This window comes from Giraffa tippelskirchi, chromosome 3, assembly GCF_054371585.1.
Source record: "Giraffa tippelskirchi isolate mGirTip1 chromosome 3, T2T-mGirTip1v1.2.pri, whole genome shotgun sequence".
NCBI classification, from domain to species: domain Eukaryota; kingdom Metazoa; phylum Chordata; class Mammalia; order Artiodactyla; family Giraffidae; genus Giraffa; species Giraffa tippelskirchi.
This window is the reverse complement of record NC_137277.1, coordinates 1,921,768-1,927,767: the sequence shown is the minus strand read 5'-3', so window position 1 is coordinate 1,927,767 and position 6,000 is coordinate 1,921,768.

The following is a 6,000-nucleotide window of genomic DNA, read 5'->3' as shown; positions in this document are numbered from 1 at the left end:
ATATTTCTGATAGATGTTAGATCGAGTCCCCTTTCTTAATGAGGAAACAGAGGGTTAATGAAGAGAAGGGACTTGGTCAAGGTCAAGTGGTTCCCCACCTCCCCTCCACCACCAGGCTTATGTAACTCAACGCCTGCGGTCTTTCTGCTGAGCTGATGAGCACAGGATGCGTCCAAGCCCACAGCCCTCCGAATTATCTGGGTACACTGTCTCGTTGATTTCCTTCTTGGCTCCAGGCAGTAAGTTATCTAATGAGAGAACCTCATTCCTTCCTTATTCCTCTGCTTCCCATTTTCCTGGTCAGGACTGGAATTCCATTCCCAGCCACAGACCTTGAAATCTCTAGGTCATAGCAGCTCAGGGAGAGAGGAACCTGGGAAAGAAAGCTTGTGCACCTCTCCTCTCAGACTCAAGGCTGGAAACTGTTTACCCCTGCGTTATTTGACTGTGCTCTTAAGGATTACAAGGCAAGAGATAAGTTTAAGTCCTTCCAAAGGTCAACTCACTCAATCTTACCTCCCGCCTTGCTTCACAGAGAGGCATTTCTGAGATCAAGGATGCGGGGTCTGCTGTTGAACAGAATTAATGAATTAGCCTTATTTGAATTATCCTTATTTCAGTAAAAATTAGAGGAAGGCTTCCCTGGTGGCTCAGGGGTAAAGAATCTGCCTGCCAGAGCAGCAGACACGGGTTCGATTCCTGGTCAGGGAAGATCCCACATGCTTTGGAGCAACTAAACCACGCACCACAACTACTGAGTCTGTGCTCTAGAGCCCGGGAACCACAACTGCTGAGCCCATGTGCTGAAACTACTGGAGCCTGCGTGCCCCACGGCTGTGCTCCCCAGCAAAGGAAGCCACTGCAAGGAGAGACCCGCACAGCACAGCTAGAGGAAAGCCCACACAGCACCGAGGACCCCGTAGGACCAAAAATAGAGAACATTTGTTTAAAAATTAGAGGAACAAAAAGATGTATCACACAGAATCCTACGATTCTAGCACTATCAGAGTGAGGAATTTGGTACATTTTTCCCACCCTTTTTCTTAAGCATCTGTTTCAAATAAAGTTGTTATGAAGAGGTCTAATTTTGTAACCTATTTTCTTTAATAAGCATTTTCCATGTTGCTGTATGTGCTTTACAACCATAAATTTAAGGATAGACCAATCCTAAGGATATAGTATCATTACGATGGACATTTACAGGGATTCTCTGCAGGGAACTGAGTCACTTTGCTCTCCACCTGAATCACTATAAATCAACTTTAATTTGTAAAAAAGTTAAATAAGCACTAGGGATGTTATGCACAACAGGATGACTATAGTTACGATTGTTGTGTGATACGTAGGAAAGGTGAGAGAGCAGACTCTAAAAATTTCCATCACGAGGAGAACATTTGTTTCCTTTTCTTTTTATTGTATCTATAAGGGAAAAAAAGGGAAAGTTGCTCATTCGTGTCCGACTCCTTGTGTGACCCCATGGACGGTAGCCCACCAGGCTCCTCTGTCCATGGGATTCTCCAGGAAAGGATACTGGAGTGGGTTGCCATTTCCTCCTCCGAGGGTCTTCCTAACCTAGGGATTGAACCTGTGTCTCATATCTCCTGCATTGGCAGGTGGATTCTTTTACCACTAGGGCCACCTTCAGTTCAGTCAGTCAGTTCAGTTGCTCAGTCGTGTCCAACTCTTTGCGACCCCATGAATTGCAGCACACCAGGCCTCCCTGTCCATCACCAATTCCCGGAGTCTACCCAAACCCATGTCCATCGAGTCGGTGATGTCATCCCGCCATCTCATCCTCTGTCGTCCCCTTCTCCTCCTGCCCCCAATCCTTCCCAGCATCAGGGTCTTTTCCAAAGAGTCAATTCTTCACATGAGGTGGCCAAAGTATTGGAGTTTCAGCTTCAACATCAGACCTTCCAATGAACACCCAGGACTGATCTCCTTTAGGATGGACTGGCTGGATCTCCTTGCAGCCCAAGGGACTCTCAAGAGTCTTCAACACCACAGTTCACAAGCATTAATTCTTCGGCGCTCAGCTTTCTTCACCATCCAACTCTCACATCTGTACATGACCACTGGAAAAACCATAGCCTTGACTAGACGGACCTTTGTTGGCAAAGTTATGTCTCCGCTTTTAAATATGCTATCTAGGTTGGTCATAACCTTCCTTCCAAGGAGTAAGCGTCTTTTAATTTCATAGCTGCAATCACCATCAGCAGTGATTTTGGAGCCCAGAAAAATGAAGTCAGCCACTGTTTCCACTGTTTCCCCATCTATTTACCATGAAGTGATGGGACCAGATGCCATGATCTTAGTTTTCTGAATGTTGAGCTTTAAGCCAACTTTTTCACTCTCCTCTTTCACTTTCATCAAGAGGCTCTTTAGTTCTTCTTCTCTTTCTGCCATAAGGGTGGTGTCATCTGCATATCTGAGGTTTTTGATATTTCTCCCGGCAATCTTGATTCCAGCTTGTGTTTCTTCCAGCCCAGTGTTTCTCATGATGTACTCTGCATGTAAGTTAAATAATCAGGGTGACAATATACAGCCTTGACGTACTCCTTTCCCTATTTGGAACCAGTCTGTTGTTCCATGTCCAGTTCTAACTGTGGCTTCCTGATCTGCATACACTATGAACAAGGCTAGTGGAGGTGATGGAATTCCAGTTGAGCTATTTCAAATCCTGAAAGATGATGCTGTGAAAGTGCTGCACTCAATATGCCAGCAAACCTGGAAAACTCGGCAGTGGCCACAGGACTGGAAAAGGTCAGTTTTCATTCCAATCCCAAAGAAAGGCAATGCCAAAGAATGCTCGAACTACCGCACAATTGCACTCATCTCACACGCTAGTAAAATAATGCTCAAAATTCTCCAAGCCAGGCTTCAGCAATATGTGAACCATGAACTTCCAGATGTTCAAGCTGGTTTTAGAAAAGGCAGAGATCAAATTGCCAACATCCAATAGATCATTGAAAAAGCAAGAGAGTTCCAGAATAACATCTATTTCTGCTTTCTTGACTATGCCAAAGCCTTTGACTGTGTGGATCGCGATAAACTGTGGAAAATTCTTAAAGAGATGAGAATACCAGACCATCTGACCTGTCTCTTGAGAAACCTGTATGCAGGTCAGGAAGCAACAGTTAGGGCCACCTTGGAAGCCCCTTATTTCTCAGTAATACTGGGGAAATATATATACCGTTAGTGAGTTTGAAAAACACGCACATATGAGTAATGACCACCACAATTAAGATGTAGAACTTCGTCTTCACTCCAGAAAGTCCTCCATCTCCACCCTCAGCCCCAGACAAGCACTCAGCTGTCACTGTGGACTAGCTTTCTCTGCTACAGAATTTCATATAAATAGAATCATACATTTATTCTACTTTCATGCATCACAATATTTTTGAAATACAGCCATGTTGTTGCATATATAAGTTATTTTTGTTTCTTTTTATTGCTGAAGTATTCCACTGAATGGATGCATCACAACTTCTTTATTCACTCACTATCTGATGAACATCTGGGTTGTTTCCAGTTTTTCTTTTTTTGGTTATTATAAATAAAACTGCAATAAGTATTTCTGCATAATTCTTTTTGTGGATGTATGTTTTCATTTCTTTTATGTACATACCCAACAGTGAAATTTCTGGATTGTATGGTAAATGTATAAACTTTATAAAAGCTGTTTGTAAAGTGCTTCTACAGTTTTACATTCCCCGCAGTAATAAGTTAGATTCTCGTTTCTCCACATCCCCACCAACACTTTTTGTTGCTAGCCATTTCAATTTGAGATGGATGGAGGCAGGATCAAAATTTCAAACTCTTTTTTTTTTCTTGAAAGAGGTAAAGTATTATTCTACTATATAAAGATATAACTTGTGCCATGCCGAATGACGTTGGCTAATTTCTGTGATGTTCATTTTGTTGGAAAGCAGACTAGAAAGGAAAAAGCAAAGGTGAGGTAGAGATGCAGGAATATTAAAGAAGTGAGGGAGAGTCTATCGGTGGGAAGGGGGCTCTATGGAGACGCTCCAGGAGGATTAGCTGGGTGACGTAAGAGCAACCAATGAGAGCTGGAATTCAGAGGTCGGCAGATGTTTATCATTCCCAAGCTCAGGTTCCTGGATTTAAAATCCATAATAGGAGTTGCTTATATGTGGAATCTAGGAAAATGGTACAGATCAGCCTATCTGTGAAGCAGAAACAGAGACACAGGCTTAGAGAACAGACGTGTGGTCACAGGGAGCGGGGCGGAGCGGGGCGGGGCGGGGCGGGGCGGGGCGGGGCGGGGCGGGGCGGGGCGGGGCGGGGCGGGGCGGATGGGGAGGTTGGGGTTGGCGCGCACACACCGCTGGCGCTGGTGAGAACGCACCGCACAGCCCAGGGGACTCTGCTCGATGCTCTGTGATGGCCTGAGAGGGAGGGAGTCTGAACAAGAGGAGACATATGCAGATGTGTACCTGATTCACAGCAGAAACTAACACGTTATAAAGCAACTATGCTCCAAGTGAAAATTTAAAAATAAAAAAATTTCACCCTTTATAAGTTAAAAAGCCGGGGTGGGGGGGAGCCCATAAAATTTGAGCAGAAGCCTAGACATCACACTTATGACAGTAGACGGAGATTCCTCCATATTTATAAATTTCCCAATGATAAGATTGAGCTTATAGTTCTGTGAATTTTATCAGTCCTTACTCATGGACTTGTGAACCCCTGTCTAGAGTTCTGCAACTTGTGAATCAGTCAGTTCAGTCGCTCAGTCGTGTCTGACTCTTTGCGACCCCATGGACTGCAGCAGGCCAGGCCTCCCTGTCCATCACCAACTCCCGGAGTTTACCCAAAGTCATGTCCATTGAGTCGGTGATGCCATCCAACCATCTCATCCTCTGTCGTCCCCTTCTCCGCCCGCCTTCAATCTTTCCCAGCATCAGGAATATCTAGACTCAGTTACCGAAATGAGCTGCGTGTTTAGGGTGAAAATACCGTTTCCCTTGCCAACTCCAACCCACGTGTCTTGCTTTTGGGCCATAACCAATCATGAGGTCAGCAGGTACAGCCTAACCTAACCTTCCGAACACAAGCATTAGGGAATATCTTACAAGTGGCCATGCTTCAGATCTTGTGTGTTAAACCCAGGGTCTGAGGTTTGTTAAATCAACACACTCACAATAAAGTATGTGAGAGCCATAATTCCCATGGGGAAAGAAACAATGGTTAGTGTACATCAGAGGCTTTGCCTGCTTTCAGAACCTCACACACAGTTAAATAATGTCTTTGTGCCTCTTGGGTTTTTTCCATCTTCATAAACAAGGACCAAACAAAGGACCTCCTTGATGATAACTAAAGGAGGGAAATTTTCAGAAAACCAATGCTCTTTGTAGGACGATCATCATAAATTAACATTTATTCTGTGCTGGCCAAAGTCCAGGCACTTGTTGTCCTGAGCTCTTACCATGCACTCGAGCAGCCCATTCAGTCATCAAACAGTCCTGCCCCACATGCCCTTCCCTTGGCACCCATGGGGGCTGGGCCCCAGGGGTCCCTGTTGACTCTAAGATTCAACAGTGCTGAAGCCTCTCGTATGAACACCTCCTAGTGAAGAAGTGTGCTTCCCAGGTGGTTCAGTGGTAAGGAATCTGCCTGCAATACAGGAGACCTGAGTTCAACCCCTGGGTCAGGAAGATCCCCTGGAGGAGGAAATGGCAATGCCTGAGAATCCCATGGACAGAGGAGCCTGACAGGCTACAGTCCATGGGGTCACAGAGGAGTCAGACACACCTGAGCAACTAAACAACTATAACAAAGTCAACAAGCAGACCCTCCATATCTGCAGATTCAACCAAAGTGAAAGTCGTAGTTGTTCAGTCGTGCCTGACTCTTTGCGACCCCCTGGACTGTAGCCCACCAGGCTCCTCTGTCCATGGGATTCTCCAGGTAGGAGTACTGGAGTGGGTGCCATGCCCTTCTCTAGGGGAGCTTCCGGATCCAGGGATCAAAGAGGGT